Source organism: Prinia subflava, chromosome 11 (assembly GCF_021018805.1).
Source record: "Prinia subflava isolate CZ2003 ecotype Zambia chromosome 11, Cam_Psub_1.2, whole genome shotgun sequence".
Lineage (NCBI taxonomy): Eukaryota > Metazoa > Chordata > Aves > Passeriformes > Cisticolidae > Prinia > Prinia subflava.
Genome location: NC_086257.1, coordinates 5,854,166 through 5,880,801, shown reverse-complemented (window position 1 = coordinate 5,880,801; position 26,636 = coordinate 5,854,166). Strand labels below are relative to the sequence as shown.

The following is a 26,636-nucleotide window of genomic DNA, read 5'->3' as shown; positions in this document are numbered from 1 at the left end:
AGTTCTGCACTCAACATTGAAGTAAAACCAGCATTTCTGAGGCAGTTAAGGTTTAAAATATCTTGGTTTAGATTTTACTCTCACTTTAATAAATAACATATAAAAGGAAGCCATGAGCTATGTAGGCCTAAGTTTGCCCACTTAGCAGCATTGATTTTTTTTTAATTAGGCTAATAAATTTGCCTTTCTGATGGATGTTTTGTTAATAATTATTGGTTTTGGGTTTTTTGGCATAAGCCAACTAACAGCTCTGAACTCAAAGACAATAGTGGAATGTAAATGGTGAAAAATAGGTGGTTGTCAGTAGTCATTCTGTCTGCACAGAAATTGCTTGAAAATGTTCAGCACTGGTTTCACAGGCCTTTTGTACATAAATGCTTTTCCATGTGAGGAAAAAATCCCAGTAGAAGTTCAGCCTAGAGTGAACTCTTCATGTGCTCCTGTAGTTTTGAAGCTCATTAGCCATGTGAGTTCCTTGAACATTTGTATATTTGGTAGCACAGAGAGCCTCTCAGGAATGTAGGACTTGACAGGTACAAGAGGATGCAGTGCTGGGATTTTACTTGTTGAGGAAGAAAAGTCTTGTAGCTGGAGAGAAAAACACTGTTCATATTCATCGGTGCTCCTTGGTGTCTGGGATCATCTGCACAGTTCTGCATAAAAGGGTGGAAACCTGAAAGCCCCAAAGCAAAAGGAATGACTGAGTTCTAAAGGCTGTCTTGTCTTTCCTAAGTGCTGTGTTTTCCAAATGTCCTCTTCAGATGTTATCTGTGAACCTTTTGCCAAAAGCTCCGTGAAGCTAGGGAATCTCACTGGGAAATACCTTTTCTGGTGTAGTCTTTGTTTTGCTGTTGTGTGGGTGAGCAGAAATACTTAATCTGCCTTTTGCTTTCTCCTTTCCCAGTCTGTAAAAAGTGCAACTTTACTCTGTGGAGAAAGATTGTGCAACAGAGTGAAGAGAGAGTGTGAAAAGAGGATTTTTTTTTCTGTTCTAAGGCTTCTTTGTTCTCAGAGGTCAGGAGGAGCTGAGCTCCAGTGATTTCATATGCTCTCCTATTACCTGTTCTCATGCTGGCCATAAGCCTAAAGGGACAGATCCTCTTCTGGATGAGTCATTAAGTAAATATCAGGCTGTGCTGGTATTCCTGCTCTGAGTACTTCTACTTATTTCTCCTGTGTTGTTTACTTGCTGTTTTCTTAGCTGCTATCACAACCTGGGCAGATTTCGTCAGCACAGGGACTTCTCACGGTGTGCAGCTGGGGAGAGGCACCTGCACCGGAGCCAGGAGCTGTTCCAGCCTTGTTTGAGGAGGGATTTTCAACAGTAGCTGGGAAATACTTGGAGATATTTCCAGTAAAACAGTTCTGGTTCTTGGCTCTTGATGCTCAAGAGGCATCTTGCCAGATGACCTGTGGGCTGGATGTGGTGCCTGCTCCTGCTGCATCCCTCTTGTGGGACAGGGCATGGGAAGGAAGTGCATCCCATGGGAGCACACAGTGTTCAGAGCTGTTCCTGGAACCTCCAGCAGTTTGTTCCTGCTGGGCTGCTGCAGGGAGGGCTGGAGCTCTGTGAGCTGTGCTTCTCCAGCAGCTGCTGCAGCCAGAGGTGGCTCAGGAATGATTGTAGAATCCTAGAACCGTGATATGGATTGTGTTGGAAGGGACCTTAAAGCTCATCCAGTTCCACCCCCCTGCCACTCACTAGATCAGATTCCCATCCAGCCTGACCTTGAACAGTTCTAGGGGTGTGGAAGCCACAACCTCTGTGGGTAACATATGATGATGACATGGTGCATCTCCTGGAGGAGATTTGCAGCTTCCTTGGAGATGGGGACAGGGACAGGGTGCTTCAAGTATTTGTTCTCACTGGGGAGCTCTGCTAGCAAGGGACAAGGACATGTTATCCACTGGCCCACCCATGCACTGTAGGGCTGACTTGCAGTGTGCACATGTTCTGGTACTGGATAACCACTGAGTTTTGTCTGGAGTCTGGATTTGTGTCTGTTTTTCACGTGCAGATTCGACTGTATCAGGCTGCTGTCCTAACTACAAAACCTTGAGTAGTTGTAGAGTCCCTGGCAGGTTCTCTCCTTGTCTGTCTGCCCCAGTGTCATCACTAATGGCCTTATGGGATTTGAAAATGCCTTGGTGTTTGTCAATGAAATTCTTGTCTCATTAGGACAAAAATATGCCATCAGTTTAACCTGCATCTCAACAAAATATGGACAGTTTGAACCTTGGGCAAAAACTGGATGATGCTGCCCAGCCAGAATCACTTACCATCCTTATTTTTTCTGGGAGAGGGAATGTTCCCAGTGCTGCGTGGCTGAGACTGTTCTGGGGGAGCTCACCAGGCCACTGGAGATGAGAGCTGTGAGGCAGAGCTGCATCAGCTTCTATTTAATCTTCATTTTACTGATCCTTCCTTCAGGGCTTTGCTTATTCCCTTCTGCCAAGGGAAGCCCCTCCAGCCACCTCCAAAGACACTGGAAGAAGTCCAGCTCATGGTGTGGTTCTCTCTCTTTCCTGTGGATCCTGGGGTTCCATGTTATAAACTGTGAGCCCAGCAGGTGCTGCTGAGCTGTGGCACAAGCAGTGTGAGCAGCCTGAGACACATCAAGTTTCCCCTAGGAAGACCCATAGGATTCATCCCCACATTGGATTTACAGCCAGTGTTCCCTCAGTGGATCTGACAGCTTGGCTGCTGGGTGTGTGTGGCCTTTCTGGGATGTTTCAGCTGCTCTGTTGGGAACCATTTGTTTTGCTTTAACTGGATGTGGAATATCACCACTGTGGCCTGATGCATCCCCTTGATGGCACAGTGTACAGTCAGCATCAGCCTGGGGTGAGCTGTTCACCCATTGCTCTGTAATTAACTTGCCCTGAACAAAACCTCAGGAGCTCCTGGTCTGGGACCTTTTTCTGTGCCAGGAGTCATCTGCAGCCCAGTTTAGTTGGAAAGTGTCAAGGACTGAAACCACTGCACATCTTTATTTTATTATGATCTGCTGTTAAAATATTTTTTGCTAAGCAGAGCACTTTAGGCTGATATGTAGTGAAGGGAATAAACTGTAAAAACCTGTAATCACATTGGAGGGAAAAGGAGACATTGTTTCAGGTTCCCATGGTGGTATTTCCAGCTCCCTGTGTAAAACAATTCTATTTTCAAGATATGTTTTTCCTACATTTAAATATTGTGTGAATGCATTTTTAAAAATGTTTGATTATGTTCTGGTCATGTGTAACTTTTGGATACTGATTAGTAGATACAGGTGCAGCAATAAAGAAACTGTAAATTTGCCAGGTAGCATTGCTTGTCTGCAGGTCCCCTTATCAAATAACATTATATTGTTTCTCAAGCACATTGCATTTGCCATCTTGAAGCAGAATTACATTTCTATTAAAATAATGTTTGCTCAGTGCTTCCAGGTAAAGGAGAATTCAGCAGTACTGATAAGGACCACAATCCACTTTTATTTAATTCATTTACCACTTGACTTATTCTCCATTCACTGGTTCCCAAGCATTGCATTGCCTGCTGTTTTGGAGTAGCTGTGTTTGGAAAGCTGTTCAGTTTTTTATGTTCTGATGTCTGTTACCACATTTTTTTTGCATTGAAATCTAACCACTGTCTTTGAGGCGATGCATCTTTTTTAATCTCTACTTTAATCTCTGGTTTTCTCTTTTTTGGTTAACACAACCATGATAAAAGCAAGTTGAAAAGCCAGTTTATGCTGGGGTCAATTTGATGATAATAAATTCCTTCTCTCCTTCCTTAAGCCCCAGTGCAAATGAAGAAAGCTAAAATTAGTCTCTTCTTCATGCCTTTTTGTGCAGCACAGGAGAAAATGAAGCTATTTTGACCTTTCTTTGACACTTGTAGTCAGCAAAGATGAGGGCAAAGGCTTTGTAAAAGTAAATGAAGTCAGTATTGTTTTCTTCTAAAATTGTTATTAATGCACCCTAGTGTGCTCCAGTCCAAGTCCCAGCCTGTGAAGGCAAGTGCAGGCAAACTGAGCTGCTGTTTCACCTTCCAGAGTTTGTCCATCTTTGAAGTGTCCTGTGACAGAGGTTGGAGGTGGTGGCTCTGAGGGGGTACCACACAGCTTAGGTGAGCTCTGTCCTGCCTTTCTCCTGGCATTGCTGGTACTGCCAGAGCATCACCTGAGCAGGGCTGGCTGAAATCAGGGCCCTGCCACTGGTACAAGACATGGAGCAGAAAAGGAACTCACAATTAACTGGATGGTTTCATAGAATCCCAGAATGGTTTGGGTTGGAAGGGACTTTAAAAATCATCTCATTCCACCCCCTGCCATGGGCAGAGACACCTTCCACTATCCCAGGTGCTCTAAGCCCTGTCCAGCCTGACCTTGGACACTTTCAGGGATGGGGCTGCCACAGCTTCTCTGGACAACCTGTGCCAGGGCCTCCTTCCTCACAGGGAAGGATTTCTTCCTAACATCCGATCTAAATCTCTCACCTTTTAGTTTAAAACCATTCCCCCTTGTCCTTGCATTCTCCATTACATCTGGAATTTAGAGGGGAAAAGATTGGGCATAGTTTACCACCCAAAACCTGATTGTGTGCTGCTACTTTGTATTTTTCTATTGTACTTGGAAAACAGATCTGTATCCTCTTAAGTGGTTGTGATCTGTCCTGAGAGGGAAGGTAAGAGGGGAAAACTTTATGTTTGCTTGACAGAATATTGCAGCAGTAGCAGAGGATGTTGTATCTCAGTCCAGGTAATTTCAGGTGTAACAGAACTCCTGCTTACACTTTGCATTCCTGCTTCTCTGCTGTGTATTTCCTAGACAGCTGTGCTTGCACTGGCTGCCTTATCTCCAGGGTGATTACACTGGTATCTTTATTTGCTCTGCCCTGTGCTGGTACCAGCCCTCAGCCAACCCTCCCTGTTTCCAGCCTCAGGATGGGCAGAGTGGAGGCTGCAGAATGAGCTGGTGCTTAGTGCCTTGCCCGTGGATGGGAGAGTGTTGTTCCCTGAGAAACTGGACAGCAAAGCTTGGTGGTGAACTCAAACTGTGCTTGCTTGTCTCAGGCACAGACTTCAGGAAATGGAAACCAGCCTTGATTTTTTCCTGACAGAAGAGTTTCCAAACAGGTTAAGTGTCTCCAAGTAAAGGCTTTTCTGGATGCACTTCTCTAGAAAGTCATAATACATTTATGTAGTGTGCTGTCTCTTGCAGTTAAAATGATTGGCAGTTTTTGGGAAGTGCCATCTGAAAAATGCAAGGGATTTGCTTTATCGCAGTACAGTACAGAAAATTTCCTTTTGCTGTTTCCCTACCAGCAATGGCACAGCTCTGTAATGGAGTAAGGTGTAGGTCACTGCAGTTTGCATTTTGCTTTACTCTGAAAAGAGCTCGTCCCTTCAGAGGTTCACATGGTGTTGTTCAAAAACTGCTGCTGCCATCAGCCAAACCAAATTTGTAATTACAAATTACAGTGTGTTGCTGTGAAAATTGGGGTTGTGCAAAAACGAATTTGCATCCCTTAAAGAAATTAATGGTGCCATGGTGTTGATATTGGACACCAGGTGATACAAAGTAAAGGTCAGAGTTTGAGATGAGTGCACCTAAAACTTCCTCTCCTTTGCCTTGGGTGCCTGAATGTGCTAGTTTAGATTAAAACAGGCCAAGGGAGCCATTGTGTAGCCAGCATTTGAAAGCCAGGCTTTTCAGCTCCATGCCTAAACTAGTGGATGCAATTATATGTTTCATTAGTGTGTAATATTTGCTGAAGTTTCTGTTCTTAAGTGTGGTAAATGCTTTTGCATATTGCTTAAAAGGATGGGCAAAAAAAATATATCTTGCATAAGGAATAGCTCTGTTTTAAGGTTGGATAGAAATTTAGCTTATTGTGAGCTCTTGGAATGAATTCTGTTAAATGAGCTTTTCTTAATTTTCTTAACGCTAAAGGATTTTTATACATAAAATTCATATATATATATTTATACATACATATATATATATGGCTAGAGACATGTCCAGTAAAAATGGGCAATTTGATTAAAGCAGGAATTTAAGGAAGCGTTAGAATGATTGCCTGGGGCTTCAGCATGATTTTGCAGTGCTCTGGATGGTTAATACAGAATAGACTAACTGCTAGGACAGAGAAGCCCAGAATAATTTTCCTTGTCCCAGTTAAGTCAAGAACTATTAGAGCAGTGGAAATAAGGCTTCAACAAGAGGGGAAGAAAGGGTGAGGGACATGTCAGCTCTCAGTCTTGGTGGTAAGAGGGGAGGGTACCAGAATTTGGAATGGAAGAAGGGTGAGTAGCAGTTACCAGAGAAAATAGACTTAGGTTGCATGTAAGTGCCTTAGGAATGGTTTTCATTCTTTCTGGTGCTTAAAACAAACAAACAAACAAACCCGAACTGAGTATTTGCTGTAAGACATGGAGGTCAAAGGAATATGAGATTTTCTTTGACCTGCATGTTTGTCAGGAAAGGCTTTTTCTCTGCTTTCAGACCTGATGTTTGAGCCATTTTAAGTCATTTTTCTCCAAGCAAGTCCCACCAAACCATGCTACTCTGGCCATGCAGGAGTTTGATCCTCATCCCCTGGCTTTGCTCCCCTGGTGCTGGAAGCAGGGAGGGCACAGCAGCTCAGAGGCTCCAGTAAACCCCTTTCACTGTCCAGCTCATACTTAAATGTTTGGAGGAGTGGCATCAAGCACTTTTTAAATGTACCTTTCCCACCTTTTCCTAAGGTATATTTCTCTCCTGTCATGTCTTGAGGTGTTTGATTGTGACACTGCAGTAGAAATAACATTTCTGGGCAGCATATTGAGGGAGCAGGACCTTGACAGGGATTGTGTGAGAGGAATCTTTAACCTCCTCTCTGCAGCACTCTGTGGTGGTTCACTGGGAATTACTCGGGAAGCAGAATTTCTAGTCTCTTTTGGAAGTGCAAGTGTAACAAGACAGGGAGGAGTGAGAAGGTGTGGTGGTGTTAGACAACAGCCCTGTGTGCAGCTCTGGAGGCTGTGTGCCCAGCAGCCACAACCAGGAACCTTTATGTTTTCTGGCTGATAACCTTCTAGTCCAGGGTGACCATCAATAAGTGACCTGTGAGAAGAAATGGGCTCCTTGCTCAAGGAGATGTTTTGCTTTGCTCTTCTTTGCAAGGAGCTAACTCAGCATTGTGCTTGAGGATTGATCTTCAGGACTAATTTCTGATAGTGCTTTATCTTTGTTCTCCTATCAGCAGTTCCTTTCAGCAGTCTGGCTTCAGAACCCATATACCTCATTCCATTATTCTCTTGGAGTGTTGAATGCAATACTCCTGAGCAGTTCATTTGATTGTTCTGCCCTGCCCTCTGCCTGTCTTTGGGGTGACCACAAGAGGATGGACCAGTGTGTTCAGGCTTCCAGGAATCTCCTGCAGGGCCTAGAGAACATACTTCTACCCATTCTCAACTGATGATGTGTCTGGAGCAAGAGAAAATCTTCTCACACTTGGATAAAAATACAATCCTTTCTCTCACTCTCCCTGGTCGATATTTTGCAACATCAGGGTTAGTTTCTGTGGTTTTCAGGTTAAAATACATATGTTCCTGTGTAGTTGAGATATATTATCTGTACAACACATTTGCTTTTAAGCTACTGAGAGCAATGAGCCTGTGTCTGCAGTGCCTCCCTCCCCCATGGAGCATGTGGGAAAGAAGTTTGATCAACCTGTTTGTTACAGAGGAGGGTAAAGGCAACCCACAAGGGAGGCAGAAGGGACCATTAAGTGTTCTTTTCTTCTCTGCAAGATCCTCTCATGTTCTAAAGGGAATTGTTCTTCTTGTCATGTCTGATGATTATATTCACAAAATCCAGCCCTGAAATATCACCCCTGTATCTGATGACCATCTACAGTCAGAATCTTATTCTGTGCCTTTATTTTGATTACCTTTGTTACCTTGGGTACTTGGCAGGAGCAAAAAGCCTCATCATTCTGATTGCTTCAGTTTCCCAAGATGTCTTTTGAGAGAAAATGTTTCCTGAGCTTTGTTGCAACCTCTTAACTATAATTTGGTCTTTCTGGGAATCATGTGAGATCAAGTGATTGCCTGGAGCAAGAGAAGGTACTGAAGCTGCAATAGCAAAGACCTTGATATCAAAGGCCACCTGCTGCTGCTCTCCATCTCTTCAGCCTTAAGTTACCAAATTATAAATCCATCCTACGGAATGGCTGGCAGGTACTCAGCAGGTGAACTGCCCTGTTTCTCAGGGAATAGTTCACATTTGTATCCCAGCCAGAAATTTCCTCCTGCATAAACTTTTGTCTGGTCTTCACAAGACATACTGAGTTGTCTTTTAGCCTTCTTTCTGTGTGCTCCTTTTAATATTTTCTTGGTTTTCCTGGTGTCAGTCAACAAATCCATGTCAGTGTGTAACTTTGACCTTCAGGTTTGCAACCCAGCTTGCACATGCACCTGCTGGGAGTAGAAAATACTGTCCCATAGTAGAATTCTAATAGTTGTCTGTTTTTTCCCAAACCGTGGTTTATTGATCAGCTTGTGTGAAGAATTTCTTATGAAAATCTTAAATGAACTCCTGAACACTTTCTGGGTGAAGAAAATGGAGAAAAATATCTTACCCTCTATATTGATGTGGCTGAACTACACACACACACACACAGGGCATTGATTAACCTGGATCTTCTGCTCACAATGTGTATTTTCTGTACTGTTCTCAGTCAGAAATGCATTTCTAGCAAGCTGAGGTTGTATTTATGGAATGAACTGTGTCAGTGTTGTGGTATTCATGGAAAAATCTCTGCTAAGACCTCTCCACATCCAGGGCTGCAGGCCTGTGATCCATCTCTGATGGTCTGGTCACATACCCTTGTGGCCTTTCCTCGCCTTGGATCTACTGCATAAAGGACAGAGCATCTTTTCAGGCATTTTGCTTATAAGCAGCTTTCCTAGTTTAGTGAAGTATAGCTGTTCTAAGATGTTTTCATTTCAGCCTAAACACAGATGTAGTTGCCCCGTGAATGCTGTATTGCAGTATATGCATGTGGCATTAATTTTTTCTTTGGTTTGTTTTTCCTGCTGTTTGGCATGAGAGAGGCTCCCCTGGCCCCCCTGCTGCCAGCACTTACAGACAGTTGCCAGTCCCCAGTGGGAATAGATATTTCCAGCAAATATTTACAGCTGATTCTGTCCTGGAGGGATGGAGCTGCTGCTGTCAGCTGGAGTTGGCTCTCCAGTGAGAAGCAAGATGTAAAATGCAGCTCTGGTGATGGCTGGAAGAAGGTTTTGATGATTTTTTTAGTGGCTCAAGCTATTAAATGTGTCTGTGCTTTCCTCTGAGGCAGAGGGTCCCGGTTTGGGGAGTAACTGTGTCACCCCAGTCCTGGTAAGCAGGGAGCCCCTGCACAAAGCACTGCCTGAGTCTCCTGAGGTGTTCTGGGAGTCTGTCCAAGAGCTCTTCCTTGGACTGTTCTCCCTTCTGCAGCCTTGGTACAGTACAAGGGTGAGGTCACCAGCCAGTGTTTGGTAAGAGATGGGGCTGCTGCCCTTACTCAGTGCCATCTATCTTGTATATTCAGAGTGAGTTTCTCAGAAGAAAAAATGACATGGTTGTGTCACAGGAGATTGCAGTTACAGTAGAGTCATATCATAATGTGTAATGTCAGTGTAAGTGTTTAATGCTTTCTGTCATTTGAGTAGCAGTGCACACCAGCATTTTCCTTGTCATCTGTATCTTTTTAGGGCTGGACTTGGCTCATTTCTCCAGAGGCCTGCAAAGGTCATTGTTTTGCAAGGAGAAATGCCATAACATCAGCTTTTGGGAAGCTGAAAATCCAGAGCAGCCAGCAGGGACAGTTGAGGTCCTGCCTTATCAGAGGTGATACCTTCCTAGGTCAGGTGTGTGTGAACAGTCCAGGGTGCTGTTCTGGCAGTGCAAGGTTTTCCCCAGCAGCTTAATGCAGTGAAAAGGAGACTTCTGATATGTCTGTACTTGCAATGAGTAGTTGTGTCCTTGGAGGTTAATCAGGGCTGTGCTGTGGGTTTCTGTTTCTTCCTAATTTTTTTCACAAGCAGAAAACTACTTATTGGAGTGCATCTGATGGTCACTTCCTCAAATACACTCCCAGCCTTGAAGGGAGCGCAAAATATAAGAATACTAGTGTATATGTTTTTAAATGCATTCATGCTTTTAGAAGAGAAAATCTGTAATCGTGGATGAGCTTCACTTGTTGTGTGGAGGTTTTCCAGAGGCTGGACAGATTTCAGTAGCATTTGTTGTGCATTGTGTCCTACCTTAGCAATGTGTGCAGCTGGGTGAGGCTCTCCTGCTGGGAGAGAGGGAGGCTAAGCCAAAGGGTTTCCTGCTCTCATTCCAAGTTTGTCCAGGCAGTTCTTGGGCATAGCTGGCTTTGGGATAAGTGACATAATTCCAATAAAACACTTATGCTGCTGGGGTAAAATCTGGGTCTGATTGAACTTTTATGCTTGATTTTAGTGAAGCCACATTTCTCTTTAAGATTGCAGGCTGGGAGGAAGACTGGATATGCTGGTGGAGGCAGCAGAGGAATTGTTTGAATTGCAGCAAGTGGATATAGACACAGAAAAAAGAGTGAAGTTTGAGATGAGAAAGATATAAATAGGGAAAGGAAATAGGCTTCTTTCTGATGGTGAAAGGGAAAGCAGCAGCTAATGGTGATCAGGTGGCAGTCTAAGGGAAGTAAAGAGCAGGAAAGGGAAGAATGGAGCTGGAGATCTCACAAGGGTCATGGAATGCATTAATTTCTTTTTCAGACTCTTCTTGCATTTTAGGCAGGAAGAAACACTAATTAGCAACTTTTCTTCAGGATTTATTTAACCAATTTGAGCTTACTGTTTTGAGTGGCATAGGAATAACTCAAGTAAGTGATGTAGAAAGAATGATCCTTGCTGATAAATTTTATTTGTTCAGAAAGGAGCACAGTCCTTGTAGGGGCAGTTTTGCAAGAGGAGCAGTTCCAGGTGGGTCCTTTTTCTGCTCCTAGGGCTCTGGAGATCCATTTTCTTCTGTGTTTCCACATGCATCTTCCTTCTGTGGTTCTCCAGTTTCATGGTGTTGTTAGCAGGCAGCACCGTGCCTTTTGTCAGTGATCTGCAGCCCTGGCTGCCTCCTCAGGGGTGGTGCAGTGGCTCTTGTTAACCCCTGCACTGTGTTGGGCTGGCAGGGCTGGGAAATCCAGGGCTGGGAACACTCCAGAGCTCCCTGTGTGCTGCTCACCCTCCTCCTGCTGCCCCAAACAGAGAGAAGGAAGAGAGCTGAGTGTACTGCTGGCTTGTGCAGCTCTGTCTGTAGTGTCAGGTATGAAAATCTCCCTGGTGCTTTTCTCCTATTTTATTTTCATACTTATGTTCTCAATGTTTGTCATCTAGAAATCAAAGCAGGAATGTGCAGTTCAGCAACAGCAGCAGAACTGTGCTTACTACTTAACTGCTGCTTTGCTCAAATTAAACATTTATGGGGCCAGAGACTCCTCACTGCTCCATCTCAAATCTTTCAGCCTCCTACACTATGATGATTTTTCTCTTTGCATTTTGACACAGCTCCTCTAAGAAATACAGTGAAAATCAAATTACCCTCCACTGGCCTCTCTCCCCATCTTTCCTTTGTGTACCCAGTTTGCTTTATTCCCTTGACCATGACATATGGGGAGCAGCTGTTGGTAGAATCAATGCTTTTATATTCCCTGTGAGCTGAGGTTTCCCCAGTCTGATGGGCAGAGATGTGCCCTCCGTTGTTGGTACCTGATTCTGTTCCCTGGTTTGTTCCAAGGGGGTGTGACAGGGTAGGAGCTCCTCACTCCTGGAAGCAGGGAATCACCCAGTGCTGCAGCTCACTGCCTGTTGATGCTCCAAGCTGTGCTGGCTGACTGGGTCTCCATGGAGAGCAGTGGGATACTTTCCAAGGCCTGGATCTCATCTGCCCCTGCTTTGAGGCCTGGAGTGAGACCTGGGCAGTAGTTCTGTTCCTTGGGCACACTGCAGTGGAGATAACTTTTGCAAAAAAAGGGTCATTCCTGAGCCTTGCCAGAGACTTTTACAGGACCTAGTGCTCAATTTTCCCTGCCAGAGGATGGTCTACTTCTTTGATTTGAGTTTTCTAGCTTAAAGCAGTGCTGCATGGATGCTGAAAGCCCACGCTCCTAAAATAGATCGAGTAGAACGAGCACTTTAGTGCTGACTCCTCTTCAGGAGAGGAGAGGGAAGGTAACAATGAGCAGATGGCAGGTATTAGTCATATCACCTGATATATCTGAGCACCTCAGACCCCATGGGCACAGAGGTGCTGGGGGCACTGAGAGGGAAGGAATCCTCCCAGCAAACCAGGCTGGCTGCTGGAGTTGCACAGGATACAGGCAGAGGCACCTGAGAAATGAGGGGACTTGCAGCCAGATGCTAACCTGAGGAAAGTGTGTTCACAGAGAGCCCTGGCCAGCCTGGGCCTGCATTTACCTGCCCAGGCTTCCAAGCCATTCCCTCATGCATTTGACAAGCCCTCAGAGCATCACTTCTTGGGACTCCCATACTTTGTTCCCTCTGCAGAAGGGACAGAACAGAGGTCCAGATACCTCAGAATAACTGGATTCCCCCAATTTCAGGATCAGCTGGAATGACATCATCCTAGCTTCTGCTCTTGTAAATGCAGCACAAAAGCTGCTTGATCTTTTCCTGTAGTATCTAAATTGCCAGGGTGCACCTTGCAGTCGAGTTGGGCTGGCCCAGCATCCCCTCCCTTCTCCAGGTCCTTGGTGTCCCTGTGCTGGCCCTGGCCCAGCTGGCAGTGGGCTCACAGCAGAGCCTGGAGGTGCTCCCTCCTGCTGATGTGCTGGGAACACAGCGTGGAAATGAAATGAAGAATCTGTACAGTCCCTGATACAGAAGTCCCTTCCAGCAAACTTGATACCGTGGAACAAGTAGGGCATGGACGTGCTGCACTTCCAGTTGCTTGCTCTGCCTGCAGGGTTTGTATAATCATTTGCTTCAAACCCAGCCTGGCCAAAAGGCAGCTGTGGGCACAGTAGAGGCAAGGGAGGTCCAAATTTGGGCTCTTTTGACTCCCCCATGCAGAGGTGGGGTCATCAGGAATCACAGCACTGATATGCTCTCCCTGAAGAATAGCTGTATCTTTATTTTAATTTATTTACCCAATTTGTTTTGAGTTTTTATTGTTCTAAGTTTTCAACAGCAGAGGCTGAATGTGTGGTCTCCTCCTTTTTTTCCCCTCTTTTGTTTCAACTTTCTGGCAATAATTCCTCAAGAGCTGCTCTGCTGGAGTTACTCCCATCATTTTTCACACTTGTGCTCAGCCCTCTGCGGAAGCCAAGCACCCTGTGGACCTCTGAATTACAAATCCCATTTTTGGTGGCACCTTGCATCCTTGGGCTTCAGCTTCTGCCAAGCACCTAATGAATGTAGGAAAGGAGTAAAACACTTCTGCTGTGATACATCAAGGGTTAAACTAAGCTCTGTTTATTAGTGTTGATGCTTTTAATTGTGCCAGAGCATTTGAAAGTGCGGCAGTGGACAGGGCAGCAGGCAGTAAACACCGTTAGATGACAATACTGTTCAATATTTGCTGTTAATTGAGAGAGGCAGCAGCTGCTGGTATGCAGCTTCAGCCAGGATGAATTAGTAATGAGTCTGTAACTGGGCTTTTTTCTTCTCTGGTTTAAGGTTGCATCAGCCCTTTACAGTTCAGTAAGATGATTGGGATAGAAATAAAAATCATAGCATGCCCTAAATTGAAGATTTTATTTTGTTTTTGTTTTCCTGTGAGTTGTCATGGAGCTTGGTGTCAGTGATAAATTTGGCAGCAGTAATAAAACTACCTTATATTTAAGGACCAAACTTACAGCTTTTCCATTGTGTGTGGCAGCCAGTGGGAATGCAGCAGGCAAAGCAAGCGCCTCCTTTGAAAGAAAGCACTTCTGTTGGGTTCTCAGATGTTTTCAATTCAAGCAGGAGTTTTGGTTGAAGTTTCTTTGCTGGCACTGCTGCAGGTCATGGCATATGAGAGATCTGTCCCTCGCTGCAGGGGCAGGAGGAGAGGGAGCACTAATTCAACATTTCCCATGTCCTCGCACTTTTGCCATGTGTATGTGTTGAGCCTAACCTTTGAAAACTTGCTGATAAGCTGTTATCAGCCAACACTTAAAATAACAAACCTTTCCACCTTGCTGAGTTGGGATAGGGAATTCCCAAGGCTTCAGAGCCCGGGTAGGGAACAGGAACATCATCAATCCAGAGCAGCCAGGCTGGGGGCAAAGTTTTCTCTGACGAAACCAGCCACAGCTGCTGCTTTCATGCTGTTTACGTAACCTGCCCTGTAAGTATTCATTTTGCACAAAACACTTTATTTTGAGCTGTAGATATTGTTGTGAAAGGTCAAAACTCTGTTCTAGTGGTTTTTAGCAGATCTGGAGTGGCGTACAGGAAATGAAATTCCAGCTCAGTTGAAAACAATGCCAACAGTTCTATTGATTTCAGCACAGCTCGGCTTTCACCACAAGCAGAAGAATTTCGAAGCAAGTAATGTTTTGTTTGTTCAGTTCTTTAAACAAAAATCCATCTGCAGGGGTTTGCACTTGAATTCAAATACTCGGAATTCTGCTGGTATTTTGGTAGGATGAGGAATACTAGACTGAAAGAATTCTTTGGGTTCACGATGATTATGTTCAAGAAGAAAAAGCAAATTCAGTCGCAGGTGTGTTTGTACCCCTGTGCCCAGCCGGGGTGGTTTCTGTATTGCACACCTTTGGCTTTTGGGTCTGTCCTGTTCACATTGGCAGTTTTTACCCAGTGAGTTCAGTGCTTTTGTGCATTCTTAAGAGCTTGAAACTGCCACACACCGTGCTGGCTTCTGGGCTGGATTACAGAGGCATGAAATCTTTCAGGTTGGATGTGGGAAGCAAGTGTTAAAAGCCAATCGAAGGCAATGAAAGGTGGTGGTAAATGAAACTGCAGGAGGAGCTGAACTCATCTGGTGCTGAAAGTCCTCCAGCCCCACAAGTCCCTTCCTGTTTAGGCACTGACCATTCCCACCTTGGCTGCCAGTTATTAAATGGTTGTTTCAAACCTGTCCTTAAAAGCTGTATATTTTTTTTCATGTGAAATGCAGTAATTTATTCCAGTGGCATTTGGCCAACTTTGGGCATCTGGTGTCTCATGTTTTTTCTGAACATCTCTCCAGTTTTCTCTGCTGTCTCTTATATGTGTATATGATTTGTGTTTACAAGGATAACCAATGAATTTTTCCCATTTTATGTGGTTTTGATTGTTTCAATCTTATTATTGTTTTATCTGTAGTATTGTTTACAGTGTTTGTTTGCTTAAGCAAGGAAATGAACCTTGTGTTTACATGTACTGTTTCCAGTCTTAAAATACTAGTAAAAATTATAATTACTGTCTTTTGAGGCTCTTTTCATTGATTTAGCAGAACCATGTAATTTTCTTGTGAACAAAGGCAAATATTTACATTTTTAATACATAAAATATGAACTCTAAAGTTCATCTAGTAAAGCTGTTAAGATACATGTGTGTTTACTGTAGTTTTCATTTGAAAATTGCTCTGCAATTAAAGTAGTTAATGCAGGCCTGGTATGGGGCCACAGAGGCTGCAAATTGGTACTTTCCTGTGCAAGAATATTGTTATATCATCCTCCTATTGCCCAAATAAAGCCTCTGAATGTGGCCGAACCCAAACCTCACAAGCTTTTCCTTACTGGGAATTACCTGTCCTGCTTTTGTGGCAAACCAATGAAGATAAAGAGAGAGATAAAATGAAATGACAGTGGTGACAAAACGTGGTTTTTTTAGTGTTTTTCTCAAATAAAATTGGTCCTTGCTCCTACTTCAGCAAAAAATTAGGAATGTTCTGAACTTCCCGAACATTGTGAGTGGCCTTGAGAGCAGGTGAATTGTTGTGTGGAACATGAGGCAGGTGGTGCCACATGGATTTTTTTGGTCTAAAGTCTCTTTAATTCTGGTAATTCACTGGTGCTGGTATTTCTAATCCTCTTCCTCAGTGTTGCAGTAGCTTGGTTGTGTCTGAGGGATGCTGAAGGATATGAGGAAAACCATGTGTATGAGTAGAGAGAAACTCTTTTAAAACCAGGTAGTTTAGTGTTTGCCTTAAAGTTCTGTAATTTCAAAGTGTTGATTTATCTTTAATTTTATGAAGAGCTGGGCTAAGTTTTGCAGCCTGTTAAATTTGGGGGGAGTGGAAAAAAGGTGCAGTGGGCTCAGGACTGGGAGTCTCAGTAGTTGTTGTCTCTCTCCTTGTTTCTGGTAGTAACAGGAATAATATTTTGAGTTGTATGTCCGTAGGAGGACTGTAGTAAGTTACGCTTTTCCTAAAATTTGCTTAAAATTAAAACAAATAGCTTGGAGTTTGAGTATAAAATTAAGTGTAAAATATCATTAATAGATTACCTTGAAGTATGTTATGTTACAGGCTAATCCAATCCTGATGTAATTTTGTAGTGTGGAAAGCTCTGAGCTCTTTTACTGGAGCTGCTTGCTTAATTTAGATTAAAATTGTACCATAAAAGGATTATAGAGTGTGTGCCTGTGCTAAGAAAGGATGTACTAAATATGTTGAGGTATTTTTCTACTCCCAGCTCCTTTTTGAAAGTGCACACTTAATTTTGGATGTTCTTCTGCCTTTGAATGTGCCACGTAACATCACGATGTGCTGAGGATGTGTTGGGAGGATTTTTTTCAGTTCACTTCAGCAGGATTCTGAGCTTTCTTGTTCTTTCCAGGGAGAAGAATTCCGTGCTGGACTGTCCTAAACACTACCCGTGGTGCAGCTTCCGAGGACAGGTTGATTTCTGTGACTTGAGGAGGAGCACATGTGCAGTGAGCCAGGAGGACATGGGCTTGCAGTGCATCTGGAACAATGATCAGGTACCAGCAGCTGGTGATATTCCAGTTGTAGTAACCAGTCAGAAACTCAAAAAGATGTGATAATGTACTCACCCCTGCAGTTGTCCTTAAATTCTAAATACCCTTCCCTTTATACGGCAGGGGTGAGCTGAGTTCACCTTCTTGTTTTGTGTGGTGTCCAAAGGCATTTCCCTGCAGAGCCCTGGTGGGACCCAGCTCCCGTGGGAGTAACAGGAAGGGATAAGTGCCAAAGGGGTGGGTGCATAGATGGAGGTGAAGTTATTCTTGGTGTTTACATTTTTCCAATGTAACTTGGAGTCTGAAAGCATTTGACTCTATTAATTCCAGTGTATTGATTTTGTGAGGGGATAGCTTTACCGTGTTATTTTCTGTTGTCATAAGGACTTTTATGTGGTGTTTCCCTGGTGATTGGCTGGAGAATGCAGATGCTCAGAGGAATTCAGGCTGTTGTAGCTGGAGTAGAGACACCAGCAAAGTTCCAGAAACGCAGAAATTCATGGTTTGTTTTGGACATTGCTGTTCCTAGGAATATATCATCTCTTGATTCTGTGTCATATATGCAATTTTTTAGTTTAACTACATCTATTTTATGTATTAAAAATTAAGTGGTAATACTTGTATGATAGCAAACCACATTTATCTGTCTGTATTAAGAACTGAAAAGGAGCTAATTCTATAAAAACTCTTTATATTAAGTTTAGAAGAATATTTTAAAAATGGTTGCTTGTTTCTCAGTAGATGCTGCTTGAAAAAAACATTTATTCTTTTCTATAAAATTATCTAGAGTTTTCTTTAGTTAATGGCTGGGCATCTGTGTAATGCAAGAAAATGTAGTGGTTTCACTCGAGGAGACTGAAAATGGGTTTGTCCTACACATTTTCTTTACGTTTGTCATCTGTGATCTTTGTTGTACAGAGATGCTTCATGCAGAGAAAGCTACAGATACATAATTTTGGGATGTGCCTGAGCCACCTCTGAGTGGGATTGCAGGAAGATGTGAGATGGAGCTACATTTTGGGATTTGTTTCTTAATATAAAACCTGTCAATTTTTACCCATTCTGTGAGGAGTGGTGGGTGCTGTAGAGGCAGAGCATCCATATATTTAGATTCTGGCTGTCTCTTGTTACGAGCTATAATTAAGGCAAAGTATTTTGCTGAAGAGTTGAATTCTCCCTTGATCTGAACCTGGTTTCATCTCAGTGAAAACAATTAGTCTCTTGATCCACCCTGTCCTTGCTGCATCAATGACAATTCATCAGTTGCTTTATCGACATTGTTGCTCTTATTTATCTGATTTTTTGTAGTTAATAGACAAGGCACTCTGTATGGGAGTGCTCTGGATGATAGTGGGAGTAGAGGAGGCTTGAGGATGGAAGGTCTGGCCCTGAGGGGGACTGTGACATTTATAGAGGGCTGGAGGTTATAAAACACTCCCGTGAAGCCCTGGAAGGTCCTAGGGTTAATGCTTCAGCTGATGTGCTTTTGAACATGGCTCTCAGTCAGCCTCTCTTGGCCATGACTTGAATTTACTAATGTGGTGCTGGTTTTCCCTGCATGGGCAAATCCCCTGCAATACAAAGTTGGTGGTTTGAGCTGGAGTATTTGGACACTGGTGAGGCTTGATGTGCCCCTTGGGTGAAGTCTGTGATTTAATTCAGAAAATACCTGGGGTGCTGTGCAGTGACCCCTTTTGGGTGCTTTCTCCTTGTGTCCAACGTTGTTCTTGAAAACAAGGACCAAACCCCACTGCTGAGGGTTCTAAACTCCAATATTCTGCTAATCATGACAGTAACTATTTAAAGTGCTGTCACAGCTCATGAACTGAGTAATACTGCGTCGTGATAGCTCACACTGATCAAGAGGACACCTCTGGGGTCTGCAGGGAGCACTGGGGGAGCAGAAGTCTCTTGGGAGGGAGGAAAAATAAGCAGTGAGCTCTGAAGCAAAACCTACTGAAAGCTGCATGAGTGACACAGGTCTGGGAGGAAGATGCTGAGCAGGTTTTGTTTGCCTTGAGAATATTTACATAGAGCTGATCCACTCTTTTGAAGGAACTTTATCACAGTACTACAGAGAAAACTGTTGGTACTAAATATAGAGCCTTATTCTGGCAGTCTCATGACTTGAGTTCTGCTCTCTTAATGGGCTTTCTGCAGTTTTTGTAGGTTTTTTGGTAGAAAATCTGAATATTACTCCTCAAAGGGATTGTGTAACACTAGCAAGGACAGAAAGATTTAATTTGATGAGATCTTGCACTGCAAAACATCAGAGGAATTTTTCAGCTTCTGCTGTTGCTGTGAAGCTTTCAGTGCTTCGATGTCTTCACAGAAGATCCCTCAGAGGTTCCAAAAGTTCATCTTGATCTTTTGTATCAGAGCAATATCACTATTGCTGGACAACTTTTGTGAAATGAATTTTGTTTCCTTCCTAGCAGAGGAAACAACTTCAGTTCCTTAGGTTGGTGCTTCGCTGTTCACCATTTAGAAATGTTCTTCTCCCTAAGTAATTTTTTCTTCTTGCCCTTTGAGTCCATTGCTTTTCCTGCTCACGGTAGATGTGGAGCACGACTTTCTTCTTTCTTTGCAGAAAGTGTTTCTGTAGAAACATATCATATCTCATTCTTAGCTTCTCATTTCACTCTATCCAGACTGAGCCACCTCACTGAGCTACCTCCCCCATCCCTCAGAGCTCACCTGATGACCTGTCTGCCTTTGCTTGCCATTCTGGGATAGTTTTCACATTGCCAGCAAGCCTTTCCCAAAAGTGGGCTTTCCCAAAGGCTTCATCAAAACTGAGAGGATCAGGAATTTGTATTCCTGTCAATGGGTAGAAGTTGCCTTGTTTGTGACAACTGGATATTTATAATTTGTGCTCGGTCTCTGATCTTCTCCATCCCCTGTCCTTATCCACAGTGCAGCTGCTCAGCAGTTGTTTCTATATTTATGCAGGTGATTTTTTTTTTCTCTGAACAACACTTGACCTTGGGGAATTGGACTGCATTTTTAATCACTTCTTCAGTTTCATTAATTCCTCCCTGCAATAGCTTCCCATTTATGCATGTCTTTTTGTGGCAATAACATAAATTGTAGGACTTTTCTTTCCATATGGCACTAATACTGAGGCTTCATTGTCAGGTCTTGTTGCTTTTTGTAGGTTCCTCACCTGGCAGAGGAAGTGGCAGTGGCTCAGCTGGCTTTACAAGTGTCCCTTACAACTGCTATTGATGAATACTTATTTTTTAGATTCTTTTCTTCAGTATTTCTCACTGCTGGGAACCCTATTAGAGTTAATTATTGTTATGGAAGACTTGATTTCAGCCTGTTCTCTGGGAGGAATATTATTCTGTGCCAGTTTCCCTGAACAGATAGATCTGGTTTTCTCACATGGCCTCAGCTCAGCTGGCCACCACCACTGTCAGTCTGGGGAGGCTGCTGTTCACTTGCTGCATTAGCTGCCCTTTCAGCAGCTATAGTGGCTCTTATGTAGCACCATTTTCCTTCCTGATGGAATTCCAGAGGTTCTCTTTGTGTCTCAGGAGCTGGGCTGCCATCCTTCACAAGGCAGCAGTCTGCAAATGTAGTTTTTTAAAACTTTCCCAGCCTCACCAGTGCATATTCTGATCATTACAGTGTTAGGTCTCCTCCTAAAGCTACACAGACTTGAACCACAAAGGCAGGGCTCACCTAGAAAGAGAGGAAACCACTCAGAAACTCCTTAAAAAAAGAACCCTTACTAACCTCATGCCTAAGCACACAATGCTTTTTTGTCTTGTCATTGTCTTTTAGTGCCATTAGAGTCTTTATTTGACTTTATTGTTAGTTCCTAGAGCATTGCTGAAGGCAATACAAGGTTAAAGGAAATCATTGTAATTATGTGCTCCTGCCCATCATGGCTCACAGAGCACACTCAAAAACACAACAGCAAGAGCTGGAAGGTGGCTTTGGGTCAGTAACCTCACTTGTGGGTAACAGCAGCTGGGAGTACTTTGATTTTGGAGGCTGTGCAATGGTGGTGCAAGTGTCTGTGGGTTTTCTTGAGTAGCTTTTAGGGGTACACGTATGAGAAGGGAGCTTTCCCTTGGGTGTTGCAGATCTGGGAGTCTGTGCCTGTTCCCAGCTCCCTGCTCTCGTGTTTAAGCAGACCAGAGATCTCTTGGTGGCTCACTGGAGCTGCTGGTCAGAGAGCAGAGGCAGATCTCAGGTTTCTGATCTGAGGGGCTCTGAGCCATGTTTTGGGCACAGCCCTTTTGCCTGTGGAGGAGCAACTTGGGAACCAAAACCTGTCCCCAGCTTTGCTTTACCCCTTCATTTGTGTGTGACTCATCTGCCAGCAGTGGGCTCTGGGCTGTGCTGACTCAGGAACGGCGTCTGCAATCACCAGGACTGTCCTGTTGTAAACAGACTCCTTTTCCAAACACGGCTCCTCACTGGAATTGCTGCTCACCTTTCTCTGGGTGTTGCACGTGTCCTATTTTGGGGTTTCTTCTCTTTTCCTCTGGTCACTCTTCTCACGTCTCAATGGTGGTCCTGTCAAATTACATTTTTCTTCACCGGCCTCTGCAGGGAGTACTTCTCAAAGTCTCAGTCTGGGACTTTTATCCATTCTGGATAAAATCCTATGTGATAAATACATAAATTTCATTTCTGGTCTTAATAAAGTGCCATTCAGACAGTTCATTTAAAATTGTGTTGTAGTTGCCCTATTGAGTGTGTAAGAGAGATATAAAATCACAAAGAAAAGGAAAAGGAATAAAATAAATTGGCCTATACTACTGCGTTACATGTTCAATTTTTTCAATTTTTTTCACAATATTCCAGTCTCCTGTAACTGATATTTCTGGAATGTGGGGCATCAAATAGGGTCTAGTCATGAATCTCTGTAAATAGTAATTTGGAAGGATATGAAGTAGCAGCTTTGCTCCTTACAAAAGAGAAAGGTGAGTTGCACCAGCTCAGGTCTGGACATAGTGACAGCATGGACGAGAATCTGATTCCATGATTCTGATTCCTTCTTTCCTTCCTGGACACTCACAAGAGGAATGTGTGTCTAGGGCTGGGAAGAGTGGATTCAAGATTTCATGGGTGTTTGGAACTTGACAATGAAATGCCCCTCTCAGACCTTATCTATGCAAATATTTACCCAAATGTTTGCCTGTTGGAGAATCATTTGCTGTCTCACCTCACTTATTTACTCATCCAGCTAGGAAGTTTCCACAGAGCAGTCCCTCTTGTACCTCCAAGTGTGTGCTGAGTAGGTTTATTAACAGCCTTAGTGCTGCATAATTATGAAATTAACCTTTGAGTCACTCCCATCTCTTCTCTAATTTTCTGCTGTTGTCAGTGGAATATGCCACGGGAAGCACTGAGGATTTGCCTTGGGTTTGTGCTTCCCTGCGTGGCTGTTCTGGGCCACTGTCAGAGGCAGGATCCTTGGATAAATCAGCCTTTGGTCCGAGGCAGCAGAACCATCCTTCCTTGTCTAGGTTGGCTTTGGATTTTTTTCCCAAGTTGCCAAGGCCTACAAATAACAACGTATGCTATTTTTGAATATTGGCATAATATTGGTATTCTCAGTCTTCTGCAATTTTAGTTGTTCACCAGTTGATTAAAATTGAAGGTCACAGGATTGGAGAACTTGTTAAATAATTATTTTAGGACTGGGCTCAAATCAATAGGATGTGCCAGCTAGAAATGTTATGCCTAGCAGATGCTGTATAACATTCCTATTAGTTATTAATTGGCTTGGAGATACTTAATTATCTTGTATTTTTCAAATATGGTGAATAGTTAGTTTTTAAAAATACTTTTGGCTTTCCTTTTGCATCCACTGCCATCACTTTGGCCTGTTATTTCTCCTACTGGTTTAGTTACTTGGTTGCCCATAATTCCTTTCAGAAATCCTGCTGCCTGTCACCTTTTCACTGGCACTCTTGTGGTCCTTTAAGAACTTCGGATTTTTAGTATCTTATACCCTTGTTGTATATAGTACATTTTTCCTTTATTTTCACATTAATACTGAGCCAAATTGTATTTGGCATCTGATACTTGAGTTCCCTGCTTTTACCAATGATTTTGATTTTACCTCTGAGTGAGAGGGAGAAGAATTATTTCTTTCTTAATATTGATCAACTCAGTCACTGATCAAAGGAGCTGTGTAATGTGTACTATGAAAATACTTATCTGGTTGCAGCACAACATAATTGTGTAGCAGCCATCAATTTTAGGACAATATGGGTTGTTTTTTGCTTCACAATGAGTTATTACCTTGTATTAAATTCAGGACCTTTGTGTTTAAAAATTTTAACCTGAGCCATTGAGGCGTAGATGAAATCAAGTGTTGGGATATTGAGCCAAGCCACCATGGACAAGAAATTCTGAAATTCTATGTACAAGCTCATGTACAAGCTCTTTTCTTCTCGAGTCTTCCTGGGGTTTTGTTCCCACTTGTTTTCTCTGCTGGGTATTCTTTTTTTTAAATGTCACTGCAATTAACCCTTGGAAACCTCTGAAAATTATTTTCCTTTCAATTTTTATTCTGACTTTACTTATTCTATAGCAGTATTTCTCCTTTTCTTCCATTTCTTGCATGTGCTACTGTGCTTCCCCTTCTGGTTCCTGAATTGATCCCTTTAGGGTAAGAGAGTAAATTAACATTTCTGTCTGTTTTGAAAATGCCAGGGAGATCTGGAAGCTGTTTCCACCTCGTGGTGGTGTAAAGCCGAGTGCTGGGCTCTGGAGAGGAAGGCAGGGAGTCAAAGCAGGTGCAGCTGGGATTTGAAATGGGGCACCAAGTGATCTCTTTAGAGAAGAGAGAGCTCTCTCCCTCCACTCCCTTGGGTCCAGGAGTGCTCAGGCTGCAGCAGTGGCATTGTCTGGGCAGAAATCTTGTGCTTTGGTGACTTTTAGCTCTTAAAGAAGAGATATTTCTAAAGCAAAACTAAATTTGTGGTTTCTTTGATCTTGAAAGTAGGTAATAAGAAATTTGCATTTCTTTACATTTTCCCTAGCCAGGTTTGTAAGTCTCAATTCAGAAACCACAGTCCAGAATCCAAGCCCTCCTCCTCCCTCTGCAGAAGCTGCTGTCAGTGGTGCTGGCTCACATGAGATCAAGTAGGCACAAAATCCTTGGTTTTTCAGCCCAGATCTGTGTGGTTACATCCAGTCCTGGTTTATTTTGGGATGTTACCCACTTTGCATAAGAAAAGGTAGGATTGTCTCAGACATTCTTTTCAGATGTGCCCACCAGAGTAAGTTTTGGGACACCCTGTTTTGGCAGAATTGCTTCCTACTGGCTAGGAAAAGGTGTGGTGAATATACGGAAATTCTGTCTCTTAAGAATTTTGAGGCTGCAAATTGTTGAGAAGGAGTTTGAGGCCAAATTGATGAATTCTGGTCAACCCTGAGATGGTGTAATTGCAGAACTTACAGCACAGGTTATCCTTCAAACTTTAACCTTTATTCCTTGTGCTCATCCGTCCACTCCTTCCCTCATGTTTTGGAGATACAAAGGGAAGGCAGAATTTGTGCTGTTCCCTGTCCATATCCAAGTGAAGCAGAGCTGAGATTTGGGTGTCCTTGGCTGTGGTGTGCACAGTGCAGTGCGTTCCCCAGGCTGGGATTGGAATCAGAGTGCAGATGGAGATGGAGATGGGTGCTGTGCACAGTGCAGTGCGTTCCCCAGGCTGGGATTGGAATCGGAGTGGAGATGGAGATGGAGATGGGTGCTGCGCCTTCCTGGGCAGCCCTGGGTGTGAAGCTCTCCCTGCCGCGATCTTTGTTCCTGGACGTGCCTGAGGTTGGGAGCTTGTCCGCTGGGAATGTTTCACTGGAGCCGAATGTGGGATTTTGTTCACGCTCCTATTTTTATTTTACTGGTGCTTTTGCATCGCTAATCAGACACAAGCCTCCTATTGTCCCCCCCGCTTCTTCCTCGCGGTACGTGTTTATATTTAGCTATTTTAATAATAATACGCAGGGTTTGTAATCCCGCAAGAAGCCGGGGCGGCGATGAACTCCCCTTCTGCTTGCCGAGTGCGCTCGGTTCGGTGGCAGATGGCTGATATTTGATCCCGGAGCGGCGGAGATGCGCTGGGCCGGCGCCGCTGCCGCTGCCGGGGGCTCGGGCCGCCGTGCCCGGGGCGGGCGGGGACTGCCGGCCGCGCTCCCGGTGCGCAGCCCCGCCGGGCTCCATCCAGCCCCGTTTCCATCCATTCATGAATCCGTGACGTCAGCACGCTCGGTGCTTCTTTGCAGCAGGCTGCAGGATTGTGTGGGTGGAATTTCCTTTTATTTTGCAACACTTCCTTCTTTTTTTTTTTTTTTTTTTTTTTTTTTTTTTTTTTTTTTTGGTGCCTTCCATCTTTTTTAAAACAAGAAAATGGAGCATCACATAGGAAACCTTCATCCCTGTGAGTATTTGGGGGGAGATGTGTTTCTGTGAGGGGTGTGTGTTTGTGTGTGGTGTTTCATGGTCAGCGTTCCCCTTTCGCCATTTATTTCGGAAGGACAGATGGATGTTGCATTTGTGATGGGAGAGGGCTGAAAAGATGATGCTGAGAAAGGGAAGAGGGAAACGTGAAACCTTAATTTATCCATCACTGCATATAAATCCGAGAGCTGGCCTGGCCTTTGCCTGTCGGTGTGCTGGACATTTTTCACTTGCAATTTTGCACGTTATCTTCTTGTGCCCCCCTTTTAAAGGGGAAGGGAATGGCAACGGAGAATAGATATAAATGGAATATACAGGCAATGACACAAGAATTACTAGATAGTGTAAAGAGGCAGAATTGTAATTTTTGCTTTGTGAGGAATTGTAATTTTTTTTTCCTTGTGGGCTAATCAAACAATTCCTCTTGTGTGCTACAGTGTTAAATAATTTAATTTTATTTCTGAGATGAAGGAGATACATTTTTCTTTCAATCAGCCGGGTAGGAATTTGCTCCTGTATTATTGAAAATAGCAGTTTGAGCTGTCTCTGATGTGCTGAACACAAATTTCACCCCTCATTTTCCTAATAAATGAGGGAGCTGGGAGTACCTTTGCAGTTAAGGATACTGTTCACTGGGGCAAGATTTGTCATATTCCTGCTCACCTGAATGGGCATGATGTCATGTTTTCTCCCAATGAAAAGCAGAGCTGCTCTTTATTTTTGTTTTGGGGGGTGGTTTAGGTGCTGCAGTAGCTTAATCATATCAAACCACATGTCTCCCTTAAGTAAATGAAAAATGGGATATTTTAAGTAGATCTGGAGAAAGATGACATCAGGTCCATGTGTTTGGATGTACTGATTTTAGCAGTAGGCAATCTGTTCAGTAGAAGAAGATGAAGGAATGTATTTGGATCAATAATTTTGAGAGAGAAAATATGAAAATGTTTGAAAAGAGAGAGATGCAGTCAGTCTGGCTGGGAAAGGTGGGCACTTTCCACAGTACCTGCTGTGTGGGTAGCCACAGACACCTTGGGATACCCTAGAATGGGGAGGGTAGAGTTGTCACGGGTTCAAAAGTTTTTGTCGCTATCCTTTTTGTTGTGCTCCTGAATGTATACGGGTTTTGTTTCTAGAGAGAGGCAGCCCTTTGAACTCTCTGTGACAGCCTTCCGCTGAGAAACACAAATAAATCCAGATTTTGATGTAGTGAGGGTTTTGTTTGTTTGTTTTGCTCTAACACCAGTTTTGTTTCCTGTCTTTGGGGCCTCCAGCCTGAGTCTT

General features: G+C 43.6%; 1 protein-coding gene across 2 annotated transcripts in view; it reads left to right on the top strand.

Annotated features, from left to right (window-relative positions):
• MAP3K13 (mitogen-activated protein kinase kinase kinase 13) overlaps positions 1–26,636 on the top strand; it is a 73,561-nt gene that overhangs the window by 9,792 nt on the left and 37,133 nt on the right. For both annotated transcript variants that reach the window (XM_063408609.1, XM_063408610.1), the window contains exon 3: positions 16,783–16,927. The gene's annotated coding sequence lies outside the window, so the exon portion shown is untranslated. The remainder of the gene's footprint in view (positions 1–16,782; positions 16,928–26,636) is intronic.